A 19,751-nucleotide genomic window follows, 5' to 3' on the forward strand; every position below is an offset into this window, starting at 1 on the left:
AAGAGTCAAATGTTTAACAAAAAATAAAACATTATGAAGGAAGGAAGTACATATTTTAATAAAAGGCTAATAAACTGAATCAGGTCAATGAGAAGTAAAATTTGTTGGTTTATAAAACTAAGGCCTTCAAGTGACAGGGAGTCATAGGAGAAAAAAAAAATCAAAACTAAGGCTTTATTCGTTTATAGGTGGCAAAAGAAAAAATTTCTTATTTCCCTATTCCCTAATGATCTAATGCAAACTAAAGTAGAGATAATTCATTAGTTTACTCTTCCTTAGACACCAACAGCACCTATTAATTTGCTAATGAAATCAGACACATGACTTCTCCATGATCAATACTGTGACTTTACATCAGTAGAGACACTACTTGAGCTGCACTGTCATTGTCATTGGGCTCCAGGAAGAGAATTTCCTAATGAATCACTAAGAAACTTCTTCAAGAGATACAGGAGAGGCCAGTATCATATTTTAAAATAAAAAAAAAAGTAGAGATAATGCTTGGTCCATTGAAAAATATTTACTAAACATCTCTAAAAAGGATTACATAATTATCTCAACTACAATAATTAGATGTGAATTTCAATTATTTAGTAATATTTTCAAGGTTTACACTTTAAGTATAGGCATATGCAAAAATGAAAGCATCAATGAAAGTTTTATTTATATAAAAAGATTTCTGTTGGAATGTTAAAAATCTAATATTTTTATTTTGAAAGCAAGTTGATTTTTTTTGAGACAGAGTCTCACCCTGTTGCCCAGGCTGGAGTGCAATGGTGTGATCTTGGCTCACTGCAACCTCCGCCTCCTGGGTTGAAGCAATTCACCCTGCGCCTCTGTCTCCTGAGTAGCTGGGATTACAGGCGTGTACCACCATGCCCGGCTAATGTATTTTTTTGCAGAGATGATGTTTTTGGCATGTTGGCCAGGCTAGTCTTGAACTCCTGACCTCAGGTGATCCACTGTCTCAGCCTCCCAAAGTGCTGGGATTGTAGGCGTGAGCCACTGTGCCCAGCCAACAAGTTCATTTTTTTTTAAATCCTGAAAACAGTAAACTGGTATTCCTTGAAAAGTTGAACAAAATAAGTTCAGTAGAAACAAGTAATAAATTCATTAATTCAGAAAGAATCCTGAACCATAAACCAAAGGGAAAAAAGTAACTGAAGCTTCCATGGCATATTCCTTTGAAAGCTGGTAGCAAAATTTTATTTCATTTACTGATTCATTCAAAAATATTTGCTAAGCATTAGCTACATACCAAGCACTGTTCTGGATGCCAGAAATATGATGAGGAACAGACAAGTCCTTGCCCTCACAAAGCTGACTATTTTCCTAGGTAGATCCTAGAACAGTACTTCCTGGCTCCCCTCCTTTTTCTTTCTATAACACAAAACTAAACTCTTCTTCAAAGGGGCCACAAACTTATCCTGCAAGTTTTATTCCAGCTTTTTTTTTCCACCTCATTTAAATTAAACAGATTCACACAGGGTACAGGTTGAGAGCATAGAGCCAGGGTCCTGCGGTGTCATAATATATATTGTTTTTTGTCCAGCCCTTGCTAATAACAGTCTTTTGTTACAATGTTGGGTGTGTTTAGGCCTGAGGAAACAATCTCTCACCTGCCCTCCACTCATTCATCTGCCCTAAGGCAGGACTCTCATCAGTCCCTATCTTTCAGATTGTGGCTTTTTTTTTTTTTTTGAGATGGACTTTCACTCTTGTTACCCAGGCTGGAGTGCAATGGCGCGATCTCGGCTCACCACAACCTCTACCTCCTGGGTTCAGGCAATTCTCCTGCCTCAGCCTCCTGAGTAGCTGGGATTACAGGCACGTGCCACCATGCCCAGCTAATTTTTTGTATTTTTAGTAGAGACGGGGTTTCACCATGTTGACTAGGATGGTCTCGATCTCTTGACCTCATGATTGTGGCTCTTAAGATCCTTCCCAGAGAGGTTCCTGCCCTATACCCTGGGAGAAGACACACTGACATCAGGAAACTTCCATAAAAATCCAAGCAGGTCCTTTCTGCTCTGAGATCCCTCTCTATATAGAAGTCCCCTCTTTCTCTTCTGCCTATTAAACCTCTGCTCCTAAAATCCCCGTGTGTGTCCACGTCCTAAATTTTCCTGGAGCACGACAACGAACCACAGGGTATACACCCCAGACAACGTAACTGCTTCATACTGGGGGCCTCGTACAGGGTATAACATTCACTGAAAGTGTGAATAGAGGAGCAGACTCCAACTCTGTCACTTTATTCTGAGACTCTCGGCCTCCACTTTAGATCCTTCTCTCTATAGAGAGTGCTGTTTCTCTTTCTCTTTTCTTCTGCCTATTAAACTTCCACTCCTAAATTCAAAACAACAGCAACAAAAACCCAAGAGGAAAACAAGGTTTGGGGAGCTTCTGGGTGCTGAACAAATGGAGGTTCCTGGAGGGCGGTGCCCCTTCCACCAAACATTGCTTTATGCATCTCTTCTACTGTATCCTTTGCAATATCCTTTATAATACACTGGTAAATCTAAGTGTTTCCCAGAGTTCTGTAAGCAAATTAATCAAACTCAAAGAGGGGGCTGTGGGAACCCCAACTAGAAGCCAATCGATCAGAAGTTCTGGAGGCCTGGACTTGTGTGACTAGTTTCTAGGAGTGTGGGGAGCACACAGTCTTAGGGACTGAGCCCCGGACCTGTGCGATCTGACACTATCTCCCGGTAGTCAGTGTAAGAACTCAATTAGAAGACACCCCGATGGTGTTCGCTGCTTGTTGCGTAGGGAATAACCCCCTCCCATTTGGCCACAGAAGTCTTCTGCGTTCAGGATCACTGTAGAATGAGTAGAGGAAAAACATGATTAGAGGAAGAGAGTTTTTCCCGATTCCCAATCCTGGCTCTGCTACTTAATAGTTGGGTGACCTTGGGCAAGTCATTCAATCTCTGTGATTCAGTTTTCTCATCCGAAAAACAGAGGTAATAACACCACTATCTCTTAATTTTTTTGTCAAGTGTTTAGAACAAGGCCTGGCCCTTGGAAAATTTTGCTTATATAAAAATATTCACATTCTTTATCATAAAGTTTTGGGTAAATAAAATATCCTTGCCTACCTGTTTTGGAATCAAAATGGGTTGATGCCAAAATTTCCTATAAATCCATTTTCTTTAAACCAATTGCTAAATTTTACCATCCTTCTTATGTAGACTAGGGTTTTGGCCATGAGAAAACCAGAACAGTAAGAGGCCAAGATGATCAATTCATCTGCTGTTTCAGGTCCTCCCACCTCCTTCCCACCACCATTCCTCCTTAGTCAGAACAATGCCCCCAACCACGTAGTCACACCTCTCTTCACAAAACTGTGTTCCATTTATAAGACTCAGGTGCCTCAGTCTCAGGTTCAAAGCTCATCACCAAGCTATTCCCACCTTGCTTTCACACTGGGGGAGGGGGGTGCACACATTCCCTTCTGACCTTCCCCTCCCTGTCCTCTCCAAGCCCTTAGACTAAGAGCCCAGGGTTTGATAGATAATGTGCTACATACTTTTGAGCCTTGGTTCCCAAAAGACCTCTCTTAGGAATGCTTTTTCCCCACTCTTCCACTTGTCTCTCTCTTGTCCATCCTTCAAGGTCTACCCAAATGCCCCCTCCTCTATAGCCTTCTCCAATATTCTTCCCGTACTTGATCACAAGTAACAGCTTCTTCCCTATTTCTCCCCAACTCTCCAGCTACACCACTATTATTGCCTTATCAATCCTTCACAGGGTTGATCAATGTTAATTATCCATATTGGACTCTCCCACAGACCCTGAACTCTAGGAAAAAGCTAAAGTGTTTTATTTATTTTTGAATTTTTTGTACCTACCATGGCAACTATTTAGCAGCTTGGCTGAACAGAAATTTTTTTCTTATATTTTCTGATGTGTTTCATTCCCATAGGCTTCATTTGGCCTGTGTTCTTTATCTTTAGGGGAAGCCAACTTTGAGCACGTGCACTAGCCAATGTAGCAAATTTGTTTTTTTTGTTTTTTTTAAGAGACATTTATAAATTATACAAGCTGCGACGTCCTTCATTTCAACTCTAATTTCTCCTACTGAATATGCTAGAACTTAAATCCACTTCCATAAAGACTTCTTCAACAAGAGAAGATGAATATTGTATTTCTGCTATATTTAAACTTCTATCTATCAGAAAAAAAAAAGGTAACATTAAGTTCAATGTATAGTGTACCTTTCTATTTACATCTGTCTACTAATGTACAGACTGGTAAATCTGTTTAGGTTCATTTACACTAATTGTATGTTGCATGTATAGGAGCAATCTGGCTGGAATCTGGCAGGCATGTTCTCTATACTTCTGCTATGGAGTAGTAGTTCTATTTTATTGTTCTAAACTCTCCAGGGTCCAGGCACAGTGGCCTCTAATCCCAGCACTCTGGGAGGTCTAGACGGGAAGACTGCTTGAGGCCAGGAATTCAAAATCAGCCTGGTCACCTAGCAAGACCCCCACCTCTATAAAAAATAAAATTAGCAGGGTGTGGTGGCATGTGCCTGTAGTCCCAGATAGGACGCTGAGGCAGGAAGATCATTTGAGCCCAGGGGTTCAAGGCTGCAGTGAGCCATGATCATGTCATCACACTCCAGCCTGGGTGACAGAGCAAGACCCTGTCTCAAAAATTAAAACCCTCCAGGAGAAACACCCAACATTCCTCACAGGGCAGGTAGTTCTCTGGGTTCTTCACCTAAACCACTAAGATTCCATCTGACACTGTCTGCTATGGTTTTCCTGCTTATATTTTCTCCGGATTTTTGCCCGTACTCTCTATTGACTTTACTTACTCTTAGGAGAGCTTTGCAAGTTTTCTATAACAAATCCAAATTCAACTTTACTTTAATAGAATTATGTGAACAGGACATAAAGACATAAAGATTAGCAAGGCATAGTGATCACCTAAGAATATACACATTTGCGACGAAACAGACACATTCTATTTTAATTGTAATATATAGCTAGAGATGGGTGGGGAAGAGACAGGGAGGAGGCACGGGTACTAGAAAGCAGAGGCTCAGAGGCAAAATAGTACATTCATTATCAGTGTACTGACAGGCAACAATGCAGATGATGGGGCTATAAAATAAAGCAAAACACAGCCCTGACTATAAGGACCGTAGAGACTACTGAAGCAGTGTTTGAAAATATTCTGTAAGACGGCCGGGCGCGGTGGCTCACGCCTATAATCCCAGCACTTTGGGAGGCTGCGGCGGGTGGATCACGAGGTCAAGAGATCGAGACCATCCTGGTCAACAAGGTGAAACCTCGTCTCTACTAAAAAAATACAAAAAATTAGCTGGGCATGGTGGTGCGTGCCTGTAGTCCCAGCTACTCGGGAGGCTGAGGCAGGAGAATTGCTTGAACCCAGGAGGCGGAGGTTGCGGTGAGCCGAGATCGTGCCATTGCACTCCAGTCTGGGCAACAACAGCGAAACTCCGTCTCAAAAAAAGAAAATATTCTGTAAGTCTTTTTTCAGCAAAAACCTTATGCTGATACATCCAAAAGATAAGAGAGATGAGTTGCTCTGGCTGGAGTTGGGAAGAGTATGATTCCTTACTTCTGCCCCAGCCAGGCCTCCTATGCCCCAAAATGCCTCTGCAGACCTGCGGCAGCCCAGCATGGAAGAGATGAGAGTGCTCCTCCCCCAACACTCCCATCTTATCATGCTATTTTGATATAACACTAAGCACACTGCCACCTACCTACACAGCTCGTGCTACATACATATTTTTTAAATAAAATGTGAGGGCTGTGAAATAATTTACAAGTCACTGGTCTAATAAATGGGATTAGTGGAAGTATATGAGAAACAGTGGAACTGCCAGGCACAAGGCACAAAAAAGTTGTGTCCAAATCACTGGAATCCAAACCTAGACAAAGCATTACAAAGGTCTGACCAGTTTCTCTAAAATCCCAGGAAGTGGAAAGCTCATCTTAACTACTTTCTTTCCCCCTACAATTATTGTTTCCTTAGCTCTATCTGCTTGGCAGAGCAGTTTCTTAAAATCTTTCCTGCTTTCCCTGAAACTTTCTACTCTCCACACTCCCTCCTCCTGCCTCGGCAGAGGATCTTCCAGTGCTCACAGAAGAGCACTCCTTACATTTCTGCCCCATGTGCAGCCTGTGTCCCACCCACACACCTCTGCTCTCTGGGAGGATATCCTTACTAAACGCCAATCACAGGGGATCACACCCGGTTCTGAGTTCCAAAGGAAGGTCCTCAATTCAACATCCTCTCACTCTCCTGCATCTTCAACACCATCCTGTGTGCTGGCTCCTAATCAGGATTTACACATGCTCTGGTTTCTCATATACTTAGAACTTTCACTTCAGGATGGTGCAAAAGTGACAAGCATTCAGCAGGAACCCTACTTTGAATACCCACACAACCATTCTGCTTCTCACTTTCAGTATAGTATTCAATAAATTGAACACTTTTATTATAAGATGGGCTTTGTGTTAGATGATTTCATCCAATTACAGGCTAATGTAGGTGTTGTAAGCACATCTAAGGCTAGGCTAGGCTACGACATTCAGTGGGTTAGGTATATTAAACATATCTGACTTAGGATGGATGGGTTTATCAGGACGTAACTCCAGCATAAGAACTATCTATATTAAAAAGAAAAAACATACACACACACATAGGCCGGGCTCAGTGGCTCACGCCAATAATCCCAGCACCTTGGGAAGCTGAGGTAGGTAGATCACGAGGGTCAAGAGATCAAGACCATCCTGGCCAACACAGTGAAACTCCATCTCTACTAAAAATACAAAAAATTAGCTGGGTGTGGTGGCGGGTGGGCACCTGTAGTCCCAACTACTCGGGAGGCTGAGGGAGCAGAATCGCTTAAACCTGGGAGGCAGAGGTTGCAGTCAGCCAACATTGTGTCATTGCAGTCCAGCCTGGTGATATAGTGAGACTCCGTCTCAAAAAACAAACAAACAAACAAAAAACCCATAAAAGAGTTCTTCTCTTGACCTCAGATTCTCCCTGCATCTATATTTTACTTTTCTCTAACAGTGAAACTTTAGGGAGGTTTTGACTCCCAATTTACTGTCTTCACTTTTCTCATCAATACATGACAATCTCCCCAGAAGCCCGCCTCCCTCTCCACCCAACTGACATTTCTCAGTAATCTTGTCTACTGCCTCTGACATGAAAAACTCTCCCCTGGCCGGGCATGGTGGCTGACACCTGTAATCCCAGCATTTAGGGAGTCCAAGGTGGGTGGATCACCAGGTCAGGAGACTGAGACCATCCGAGCTATCACGGTGAAACCTGGCCTCTACGTACTAAAAATACAAAAAAAAAAAAAAATTTAGCTGGGCGTGGTAGCACGTACCTGTAGTCTCAACTAGTCAGGAGGCTGAGGCAGGAGAACTGTTTGAACCTGGGAGGTAGAGGCTGCAGTGAGAGAAGATCGCACCACTGACCTCCAGCCTGGGAGACAGAGCCAGACTCTGTCTCAAACAAAAAAAAAGCAAAGAAAAAAAAAAAGAAAGAAAAAGAAAAACTCTTCCCTGGTTCCTGCTCTCTGGAGTTTCCTCCAGCCTGTCTGGTTGCATTCCTGATGTTCTTTAAGAGCTACCATGCTCCCCTAAATGTTCGCTTTTCTCAGAGTTTCTGTCCTGGGCCCTTGAATACTAGTCATTGTTAGCAAGAATAACATAACTCCCTGTGGGATTTTAAAACTACAAAACCTTTTTAGGGGCAGAGACCCAAGAGAAGTTTCCATTACTGGCAGGAGATGCCCATCACTTAGGAAACAAGAAAGAAACTACTCTACATACTCACATTCTTTATCTACCCCTAAGGGCAATTTCATGTACTCCTAGGCTGGAATTATGATACATATGCAAACCTCCAAGTCTTAACCTACAGCCCAGTTCCTTCTCCTAAATGGCAGATCCGTGCTCAAACACATGATGTCTTACATGCATCTCAAACTTACATTCAAAACCAAGTTCATTATTTTATATCCTACTCCAATCTTCTCTTCCTCAGTTGTTTTCTATTTCAATGAATGCAATGCCATCACCTGGTTTCGCAAAAGAAGTCTTGCTTCTCCTTGGCACCTCCTCCCTCACCAAGTACACCTTCAACAGCTCTCATCCCATCACCACTATCCTCAATAACTTCACTTAACACATCTGGCCCACTGTGTATCAAATACTGTTGTCTATATAGCAGTGAAGGGCACAAGTTTAAACCTAAGAGGAGAAAGAAGATAAACAAAAGGACAAGATAAATTCAGGCTGTTCATGGAGGCTCATGCCTGTAATCCCAGGAGGATTGCTTGAAGCCAGGAGTTCAAGACCAACCTGGGCAACAAACTGAGACCCTTGTCTCTATTTTTTTTTTTTAAGTTAATTAAAAAATTTTTTAAAGAATAAATTTGGCTAGGCGCAGTGGCTCAAGACTGTAATCCCAACACTTTGGGAGGCTGAGGTGGGCAGATCACCTGAGGTCTGGAGTTTGAGACCAGCCTGGCCAACATGGAGAAACCCCATCTCTAATAAAAATACAAAATTAGCCATGCATGGTAGTACATGCCTGTAATCACACCTACTCTGGAGGCTAAGGCAGGAGAATCGCTTGAACCCGAGAGGTGGAGACTGCAGTGAGCCAAGATGGCGTCATTGCACTCCAGCCTGGGCAACAAGAGTGAAACTCTGTCTCAAAACGGTAACAACAAAAAAACAAAACCAGAACCAAAACAAAATAGATAAATTCAGACTGTGATAAAAGCTATGAACAAAACAAGGTAGGGTGATGTAATGGGGTGCTACTTTAGACAGGGAGGGTCAGGGAAAATCTCTCAGAGAAGGTTACATTTAAGCTCAACCTGAATGACAAACAGAAACAAGTCACAGATTTGAGAAGCAGAGTGTTCCAGAGGGTGGAGCCAAGCGTAAAAGTCCTAAGGTACAAATGAGCTTGAGGAGTTCAAGAGAGAGAGAGAAGGCCAACAAAGCTGTAAGCTTAGGGAGCAAGGAGGAGACCAGGTCAAATGGGTTCAGAGGGAGGCAAAGGTCGTATAGGACCCTGCTGGCCACTATGAAAGCAATGAAAAACCAATGGAGCATTTCAGGAAGGCAAATGACATAATCCAATCTGAATTTTTGAGATCACTTTAGCTAGCAAATGGAAAAAATGGTTTGGAAGGAAGGCAAAAACAGAGGGTAGGAAAACCAGTCAGGAAATAATAAAACAGTTCAGATAGGAGGGGATGGTTCTTGAGATGGAAGGGAATAAATTCAGGAGAGAGATACATGTATGTATATGGTTTTTGGTTTTGTTCTTTTTCAAACAGGGTCTCATTCTGTCATTCGGGCTGGAGTGCAGTTGCACAATCACAGCTGGCTGACACAGTACTCCCACCTCAGCCTCCCAAGTAGCTAAGACTACAAATGGGTACCACCACGCTCAGCTAACTTAAAAAAAATTTTAGATACAGGGTCTCACTGTGTTGCCCAGGCCTTTTTTGAACTCCCGGGCTCAAGCAATCCACATGCCTTAGACTCCCAAAGTGCTGGGATTACAGGTGTGAGCCACCACGACTGGCTCAAACTCAGGATATGTTTTGAATATAACTCAAACAGAACGTCCTGAACAATTAGATGTTGAAAGTGAGGGGAAAAGGGAATCCAGAACAATTCCTGGGTTGCTTTTGGCTGTTTAGTTACAGGTGATTTTTTACAGTCAAATCACATACAGCGTATGATTTAATCCATTTTGATGAATGCCTATCAAGACCTAAACATTTCCATACTCTAAAAAGTTCCCTCACATCTTCTCCAAGTCAATCACCTTCTACCCAAGAAGCCACACTAATCTGAAATCTAGTACACAGATAAGTTCTGCCAATTCTTGAATGTCTGTTAAGTGGGATCACCCATTACGTATGATTTTTGTTTGGCTTTTCACTGAGCATAATATTTGTGAAATTAATCCTTATTACGAATATCTGTAGTTTGTTCCTTGTTGTTTGTGGTCTTCCATTATATGACACGCCAATTTGTTATTCACTGTCTGATGGACATCTGGACTATTTACAGTTTTGGTTATTATTTGGCTATGAACATTCTTTTATAGGTCTTATTTCTGGACATTTTCATTTCTCTTGGATAAATACCTAGAAATTAAACTGCTGGGTCACAGGGAAGATGTATGTTCAACTCTCTGAGAAACTGCCAGTTTTCCAAAGTGGTTGCATCATTTTCTACTCCCATTAGCAGGGCATTCAAGATCCAGCTGCCTGACTCCTACGTGTTTTGCTTAAATAACTCTTACCTATGCCACAACCAAACTTAGTCTTTCAGCTCTTCAAACACATTTTCCTCTACTTCTTTTTTTTTTTTTTTTTTTTTTTTTTTTTAAGTTTTTTGTAGATGCACTCAGAGGGCACTTTCCTCCTTGCCCCATATCCCGTTTAGAGCCTCTGGCTCATTCAACAAATATCCTGAAGGGTGGGAAAACGGATAGGCTGGCCAGAGCACTCTGGATAAAGGAAACAGTGTATAAAAAAGTTCCAGATGGTGGCTCACACCTGTAATCCCAGCACTTTCGGAGACTGTGGTGGGCAAATCACAAGATCAAGAGTTTGAGACCAGTCTGGCCAACTTGGTGAAACCCCATCTCTACTAACAATACAAAAATTAGCTGGTCTACTAACAACACAAAAATTAGCCAGGCGTGGTGGTGCACACCTGTAGTCCCAGCTACTAGGGAGGCTGAGGCAGGAGAATCACTTGAACCTGGGAGGCCGAGGTTACAGTGAGCCAAGATTGGGCCACTATACTCCAGCCTGGGCGCAGAGCAAAACTCTGTCTTGAAAACAGTTCCAGAGGTGAGAAAGAGCCTGCCACCTTCCGGGAACTGAAAAAGAGTGAGTATGACTGGAGGGCATAAGCAAAAGCAACAGGAGAGTCAGAGAGGCAGCAAGTGGGAGCCAGATTATTCCAGGCCTTGTGAACCTTGTGGAGGAGTTTGGAATCTAAGTGCTATGGGAAACCATTAAAAGATTTTTAGCAGAGTAGACACAGATGACTCTTGGCCACTCTAAGTGAAGTGGAATAGAGGCAAACAGGAGCAGAAATGAGGCCATCATCATTCCAGGTAAGAGGTGAAGAGGGTGGTGGCGGTACAGATGAAAGCATCATCTTACGGAAATAGCACTGACAGTAACTCAATGATAGATTAGAGGTAGAGGGTGGTGACAGAAAAGGAGAAATCTGATTTGAGAAACTGGGTAAGGCAGAGCCACTTATGGAGTAGGGGACAAGTGCAGGACAGAGTTTGTAAGGAGTAAGTGTTCAGTTTTGGACTTAAGAAGCTCAAGATACCAGTGAGATGGTCAAGCAGCTGTGCCAGCAGGAGTTGAAGGTGCTAGAAGACATCTATCTGAAGAAGTCAATGTGGGGTCATCAGCTTACGAACAATCACAAAAGCCTGGGGAGACCAGAGACCACCAAGGGAGACAGGACACTGAAAAAACAGGGTCTGGAGGGCCAGGCATGGTGGCTCATGCCTGTAATCCCAGTACTTTGGGAGGCCGAGGTGGGCGGACTGCCTGAGGTCAGGAGCTTGAGACCAGTCTTACCAACATGGTGAAACCCCATCTCTATTAAAAATATAAAAAACTAGCCAGGTGTGGTGGCATACGCCCATAATCCCAGTTACTCAGGAGACTGAGGCAGGGGAGCCTCCACTCACTGCACTCCAGCCTGGGCAGCAGAGTGAGACACCATCTCAAAAAAAATAAATACATAAATAGATAATATGGTCTGGAGAATGCCAATGGTCAAGCATAACTGGATGAACAACCAGAGGTAGAAAGAGACACCAAGCTCAGCAGGCTGATGAGGAAGTACACGGTCCTTCCTGCTTGCTCTGAGAACCTTCCAGTGACCTTTCAAGTCAGAGTCACACTCCTGGTACAGCACCTTGTATCCCCCTATGAGAACACTTTTGATATCCCTATTTAATTGCCCTTCTCTACTAGGCCAATATTTGAGGACCTAAAATCAACAGAATTGGCAGGGACCAGCCCCGCTCTAGTCCAGTGTCGCAGGACACAGCACAACATAGACTGATAGTTTAATAGACAGCTACCATTCTGTGAGTGCCACCTGCAGGCAGTGCACTTCACCATATACTTTTCCTATTTTAGTTCCTTCCCGCAATGGCCCAGAAGAAGGTATCCCTCCATTGCACAGATGAGGGAACTACAGCTCAGGCAAAATGCCCAAAGTCACCGATAGCAAGTGATGGAGCCAGGATGAGGTATGCATCCTCCTTCACATGCTCTGCTGCCTTCCCTCTATCATGTGGACTTTACTCAGCAAGAGTATCCTCTCACATCACTGCCAAAAGCATACAAAATCCATCCCCAAGTAACTGGTCTCCCACAGCACTAAATCAGGGAAACGCCCAGGGAAGTACCCCTGCTTGACTTCTCAAGAATCCCTTTTCTTGCCAAGCATAGTGAACATTCTCCAGACTCTCAAAGGTAGTGTTTCATCCTTAGGGCACTTTTAAATGCAGCAGTGAAATCTGGCTTCCCTGAAACTGAGGTCTGGAGGTAAGTAACTTAAAAATGCTGAAGTCTTAACTCTTTGAGTTCTAGAAACCCATTTTAGCCACATGCCAGGAGTTTCCCCTACACCTAAAAGGCCTCACTCTAAATGAACAACTAATACTGACCATGGCCAAGGAAGTTTCTCCATGTCACCTATTTTGGACCAATGCATAATCAGGATGAGAGAAACCAATAGGGCCTAAGAAGCCAACACTGCACATCTTTGTGAAAATTAACAGGAGTACAATTTTCTTAGTCTCTGCTTTCAAGATTGATGTGTACTGTCTCTCCCTGATATCTTAAGACTGGAGCTATATAGGCTTTTTCCCAAGTGAGTACATTAACACCCAGGAGCTTCCTTTGTCCATTCAAGAGCCACTGTCAACTAAGCTGGTAAAAGCATGGTGTAGGCTGGGTGCAGTGGCTCACACCTGTAATCCTAACACTTTGGGAGGCCAAGTCAGGCAATCACCTGAGGTCAGGAGTTCGAGATCAGCCTGACCAAAACAGTCAAACTCCGTCTCTATTTTAAAAAAAAAAAAAAAAAAAAAAAAAAAGAGCATGGTGCATAGATGGCAAAGAACAGGTCCTACCCTTGATTCTGTCACCATAAAGCCAGGTAACTTTGGGTGAATTACCACCCTCTTGACATCTTCCTGAGTTGTAAAGCCAAAGGGTTAGACTGGACAATTTCCTAGATGTCTTCCAGCTCTGAGATTCTATAATCAGAGTATGAAAAGGGTGGGAGAAGGTAAGCTGGATGCCAGCTGGCTGGGAAAGACAGGGGACGAACCCTCCTGGAAATGGTTAATTGAGCCTATCTGATCTGCACTGTTCCCTCCCCTGCCAGAGCCTCTGCTTAAGCTATCCTTGCTTTCTCTGACAACCCCACCCCACTACCCAAATAGAGGATCCCCAACAAAGAAACACGAACTCATTCATAGGTCTAGATTTAACGGGGGGAGGGGGGTGGAAAAAAGAAACAGACACAACTAGAGAATGTTTCCTACACTAACACTCATCAATATTATAACACATCTGTACATTTTTTATCAGGATGATTTTTAAAAAGCAGACACCACTCCTCTTTCTTAGCCTTTACAAGGTACCACTAATGATCTCCCTTAAGCTCTTTTGAGCCAGTTCCCTATTCACAAAGCATAAAGATATAAACTGAGAGAACACTTCAACCAGCCCACTTCCATCCTTTGGATTAACTTCTCAAGATGCTCTGGGCTAAAACAAATTATTATTTACTCTGTTTAACGTCATTTTCATCCAGCCCACAGACCAAGTTCAGCTGCCCCACTGGCGAAAAAGGCTTCAGAACAGGGAGTATCTTTGTGACCACTTTAAAGTAACACCCCAAGTCATTGCACATTGTTTTCTTATTTTCTTCACAGCTATTATCATCACCTAACATTCTTACTTACTGTTTACAGTCTGTCTCCAGAGGTGCTTTCTTGCCCACCACCACATTTCCCAAGCTTACAATGCCTGTAAATACTTGTTAATGAAAATTATCGAGCGCACGCACACACAGACCTTAATCCACATTCAGGAACATGATGTTCAAACGTGGAAACCATCTTCCAACGAGACTAATACCAAATGTTCCAATGAATTTCTACCCTTTCCTATACAACGGCTTACACACACATACCATAATAATGATATTTTCCCCAGAGAGAGAGAGAGAGAGAGAGAGAGAGAGAGAGAGAGAGAGAGTGTGTGTGTGTGTGTGTGTGTGTGTGTGTGTAAGACTGAGTTTCGCTCTTGTTGCCCAGGCTGGAGTGTAATGGTATGATCTCGGCTCACGCAACTTCTGTCTCCTGGATTCAAGCAATTCTCCTGCCTCAGCCTCCAGAGTAGCTGGGATTACAGGCATGCACCACCACACCAAGCTAATTCTGTATTTTTAGTAGAGATGGGTTTTTCCATGTTGTTAGGCTGGTCTCGAACTCCCGATCTCAGGTGATCGGCCCACCTCAGCCTCCCAAAGTGCTGGGATTACAGGCGTGAGCCACCACCCCCTGGCCATAGTTTTCTTTTTTAATTCCCCACTATGAAGCACCAGATGATAAGCCACAGATATACCAGCTAACTTATGTTATAGTTCATCTTCCTGTTGGGCCATGCATATTACCTACAAATCAAACATATCTCTTATGCAGAAAGCACTGATTGTGTTTGTCGCCATGAGAACCTTTTTACCCATACCACATGTACCAAGGGTATTAAAGGACTTTCAATAGCTTAATCAATAATAAAAAACCATCCAGTGCAATATGACCAAATTATGCTCTACTAACCATAAAAACCTTGATTTCAGTATACTGTATTCTCTCTTTTTTTTTTTGACAGGGTCTTGCTCTGTCACCCAGGCTGGAGTACAATGGCAACAACGTGGCTCACTGTAGCCTCAACCTCTCAGGCTCAAATGATCCCCTCACCTCAACCTCCTAAATAGCTGGGACTACAGGCACCTACCAACCACCACAACTGGCTTTCTTATTTTTTGCAGAGATGAGGTCTCACTATGTTGCCCAGGCTTATTGTATTTCAAATGTATCACTTCAAGGTACTGTTTTATTCCAATATAGTTTTATTGTTTTGCTTTATCTTGTTACTTTTTTACCTCCACAAAAAGAAAATGAAGACAGCAGCTTCAAAGTCCCAGACAGAATGAATAGAGTACTAAGGTGCGCTGAACACAAAGTCCCCATGAATGGGCCTGGCATGGTGGCTCACGCCTGTAATCCCAACACTTTAGGAGGCTGAGGCAGGTGGATCACCTGAGATCAGGAGTTCAAGACGAGCCTAACCAACATAGCGAAACCCTATCTCTACAAAAATACAAAAATTAGCCGGGTGTGGTGGCACACGCCTATAATCCCAGCTACTTGGGAGGCTGAGGCAGAAATGCTTGAACCCAGGAGACGGAGGTTACAGTGAGCCGAGATCCTGCCACTGTACTCCAACAAAAAAAAAAAACAAAAAAAAAAAAGGTCCCCATGAGTAAGAAGGCTTAAGGTATCCTAGGAAAAGAACTGTCTTTGGTAAATACATTTTTCGAGTCCCACCCGGTCAAACTGAGAGCAGTCACCGTGTAAAATGATTCCAGTGCATTGTAAACTAGTAACACAGCTAGGTAGAGAGATAACCCTTTATGTACATTACTCTTTGAATTGATAGAAAGACAGAATAACAGAATTAGATATGAATAAAGAAATTTTTCATAGATTAAATCTCAGGTACACTGGCAAAACTGGCCAAGTATGGGCAGGGTAAAAGTTTAGGAAACTCCAGGGGGAGCAAAAGCATAAGCAGTCACAAAAACCATGCATTCCAGTGTTTCACCTGAATCTAGATTTCAGGTTCATAACAGCTTTTTTTTTTTTTAAAAAAGGAGGGGGGTGGCACAACAGGAAGATATGGATTCCAGTGCCACATTTACCACTAACTGATTTGTGCCTTGAGCAGGAAACAAACCTAGTACAGTACAGGATCTGGTGCCAAGAGGAGGAGGGTTATATCTAAGCCTTGACCCTCACTAGCTCTATCACCTCTAGGGGAAAGGAAAGATGATCTACCTCTAAGATCAGCTGGGTGGATGTTGTAAGACAATTTAAAATGCGTTGGACAGAGTCTAGCATAAAGGATTGTTTTTTATACAAATGCTAGCATTTTTTCCTACCTATATGAAAAGTAGGTTGGACTCACCAGAAAAAGACCAACTGCAAATAAATGTGATCATTTCAAATACATTACATTTTATTAGTTTTTAAAAGTTGGCTGGGTGCAGTAGCTCACGCCTATAATCCCAGCACTTTGGGAGGCTGAGGCAGGGGAATGACCTCCTGACCTCACCTGAGGTCAGGAGTTTGAGACAAGCCTGGCTAACATGGTGAAATCCCGTCTCTACAAAAGTACAAAAAATTAGCCAGGCATGGTGGCAGGCACCTGTAATCCCTGCTACTCGAGAGGCTGAGGCAGGGGAATCACTTGAGACCAGGAAAAGAAGGTTGCAGTGAGTGGAGATTGTGCAACTGCACTTAAGCCTGGGTGACAGAACAAGATTCTGCCTGGAGGGGAAAAAAAAAAAAAAAGTATACCACTATGAGGTTATGGAACCTAAAATCTCTGTCTCCTGATATCTTGTCAATTTTGGCAACCTTCTCTCACATAAATACAAACAAATTACTTTACAAAATGAAAATTTTTTAACAATTTTTTCCCTTGTAAGTTATAAGACAAGCGTAATATACATGTGAGTGTAATAACTGCTTACAATTTGGGTAATCTGGGTTTTTTTGGTTTTTGTTTGCTTTTTTGGGATGAAGGCTTACTTATTCTTGTTACCCAGGCTGAAATGCAGTGGCATGATCTTGGCTCACTGCAACCTCCGCCTTCCAGGTTCAGACAATTCTCCTGCCTCAGCCTCCAGAGTAGCTGGGATTACAGGTACATGCCACCATGTCCAGCTCATTTTTGTATTTTTTTTTTTTTTTTTTTTAGTACAGATGGGGTGTTTTGCTTGTAATAGCAGATGGTGGTATGCACCTGTAATCCCAGCTACTCTGGAGGCTGAGGCAGAAGAATCACCTGAACCCAGAAGACAGAGGTTGCAGTGAGCTGAGATCGCGAAACTGCATTCCAGCCTAGGCAACAGAGCAACACGCTGTCTCAAAATAAATAAAATAAAAAGGGATCTAACTAAATTAAATAACAAAAGGTGATCTGAGAAAGACATTTTATACCATATTGGGTACGTACCTGGCCCAGCAGCACAGTTCTAGAAATTTAAGACAAACCAATTCTGAGGCTGGTATAGAAATACCAGTCAAAAGCATGGCCTAAGGCCTTCACACACCATAAATTCAGTGAAATTGCGGTTCTTCAGCATCTGCGGAGCATTGGCTACCAGTAAGCAGTAAGCTGGGAATGCAAATAATTAGTGTACCCTGAGGTGACAGTTAATTCCACTGGCATACCATTTCACAGAAGATAATACGGCATTCTACTTTGTCCCCCTACTTTGAGAATGCTGAAGCTGGAAATTTCAAGTTGGTCAAATGTCAAATGTCCTTTGAAGAACTTTAATAAGATCCGGATCTTCCGTAATCCCCTGCACAGAAAGATCTTGGAACTTCTCTAAGCCAACATACACAGACCCAATCACATGTTATCCACACATTTTCCAAGTAAACAAATATTCTTTGAAATATTTTCTGATAACTTCTTCCACAAAGACAAAAAATATATAAGGTGCATTCCACCTACGTCAGAATAATACACTTTGTTCTGAAGCACAGGACAGCAACTGGGATTTTTAAAAAGAATGTACCCTGACCAAGTTTTATGCTCTGTGGAAGGCAGAGACTGGAAGCTACAAATAAGACAGGCTTTAAAAAGCCAGCTAAGGTACAGTCTGCATTTCTCAGAACAGTTACCTATGGCTAAAACAAAGCACAAAATGAGAGATACAAAAGGCAAAACCACAAACCCCTGTACTGTCTGACCTGGGAATCCTCACTTAACGGATGAGGAAATCACCAGGGTAAGTAACTTGCCCTGGGCTGCAGTTTATTTGACGTCAAAGCCGTAAGCAGATTCCTGGTCTCCTGGGTCGAAATTCAGTGTAGTTTCCCCATCCACCAAACTGCTACCCCGCGGAAGATGCTGTATAAAAACTCTTCACTGAGGCTAACATAAGGGTCCAATTATCATTCAAAGATCAGCCTGTTAGATAATAGCTCGAAAATTCCATCCATTTTACAGCAGTTACTACAGACATCTAATCTTCAAGTGAAAAAAGCAAAAAGGAAAAAGGGGGAAATCCTAATTCTGACCTGACCTAAAGGATTGAATACAGACCAGCAGACCGTACTGGTATCCGCAACCACAAAAACAGACAATAATCCCACCCACAAGCAGAGGAAGACGGCCGCTCCACGGCACCGCCCCCCAACTCACTAAATTCCACTCCCATTCCGGCGTCCTCTGGACAGTGCACCTCCCGCCGCAGCGGGCGAGGGATCGGCCCGACTGGCCACGCTCCTTCAAACCACCACTTTCCCCGAAAAAGGGACTAGAGCCTCAGGCCCCCAAACGAGCGCTCCCTCGCCCAGAGACCCCCGGCTCGCACACACTGCCCGGCCCCCCGGAGCGGGGGAGGGGAGGCCGCCCCACACAGGAAGTGTGTCCAGCGCCGGGACCGTGCGTCCAACCCGCCGGTACCTGCCCTCCGCCCCCAACAGGCGAGAAGCTGCCGCGTCCACATGGCTTCAGGTGTTCACATGGCAGTAAACGGGTCCCTGCCCTCCCGGACGCCCCAGCGCGGCGCCCTCCAGCCCAGAGCCCGGCCCTCCGCCCCGCAGCGAAGAGGCGAGTGCGGCCGGTGCCCCCGGGGCTGCCAGGGGCCCTGAGGCAGGGGTGCTGACTCCCGGACGCCGCCCGCTCACACCCGCCGCCTTTGCACCCAAGGCCCCGCGCGACCAGCAGGTACCTTCCTCTGCACCCGCGGGCGAAGACCGGCGCCCAAGCCCCGCCGGACCCCCAGGCCGGCCCGAGACACTTCAGCCCTCTGACGCCAGGCCTGGCCCGGCCCCCTGCCCGCACTCCCGGGTCGGGCCGGGCAGGAACACTCCACTCAGCACCCCAAGCCCTTGCTCGGAGTCCAGGAGGCTCCGCACTCCCAGGTCGGGTCCGGCTGGGACCTCTGCTCCCAGCTCCCCAGGCCGGACACCCCGGGCCGGCCCCAGTCCCTCAAGCCCGACCCTCTCCCTGCTCCTCAGGCCTGGGCGACGGTTACCTGCGGGAGCCCCCCGCCCCGTCCCTCGGCCTCCGCCGGGGGCGGGAGGGGAGAGAGCTGTGGCGGCGGCGGGCGGCGCTGCGCTGGGTGGGGGTGGGGGTGGCTCCGCTGCCTCCAGCTCGCGCGCCCGGGCCGGCGGCGGGGCGGGCCGGGGCCGCGGCCCCTCGAGGCTCGCTCCGGCCCGCGCGCTCGCTCCCCGGTCCGGCGCGCCTCAGGGCGGGCTCCCCCGGCGGAGGCCGCGGCCGCCTCGCAGGGGCCGAAAGCCGCTCGGCTCGGGGTTTTTTCTCTCCATTCTCCCAACACACAGGAAAT

At 44.6% G+C, this 19,751-nt stretch overlaps 1 protein-coding gene and 1 long non-coding RNA gene across 4 annotated transcripts in view; one reads left to right on the forward strand and one right to left on the reverse strand.

The window, feature by feature from the left end:
• Nucleotides 1-19,540, reverse strand: part of TCF20 (transcription factor 20) — a 110,916-nt gene extending 91,376 nt beyond the window's left edge. For all 3 annotated transcript variants that reach the window (XM_032270204.1, XM_032270203.1, XM_032270202.1), the window contains exon 1: nt 19,440-19,540. The gene's annotated coding sequence lies outside the window, so the exon portion shown is untranslated. The remainder of the gene's footprint in view (nt 1-19,439) is intronic.
• LOC116544095 lies at nt 670-15,904 on the forward strand. The gene is made up of 3 exons (XR_004265812.1): nt 670-681; nt 8,300-8,302; nt 15,821-15,904. It is a non-coding gene; the product is annotated as an uncharacterized LOC116544095 (long non-coding RNA).
• Nucleotides 19,541-19,751: the final 211 nt, after the last annotated feature.

Source organism: Sapajus apella, unplaced genomic scaffold, assembly GCF_009761245.1.
Source record: "Sapajus apella isolate SASKATOON/1434 unplaced genomic scaffold, GSC_monkey_1.0 scaffold205, whole genome shotgun sequence".
NCBI lineage: Eukaryota > Metazoa > Chordata > Mammalia > Primates > Cebidae > Sapajus > Sapajus apella.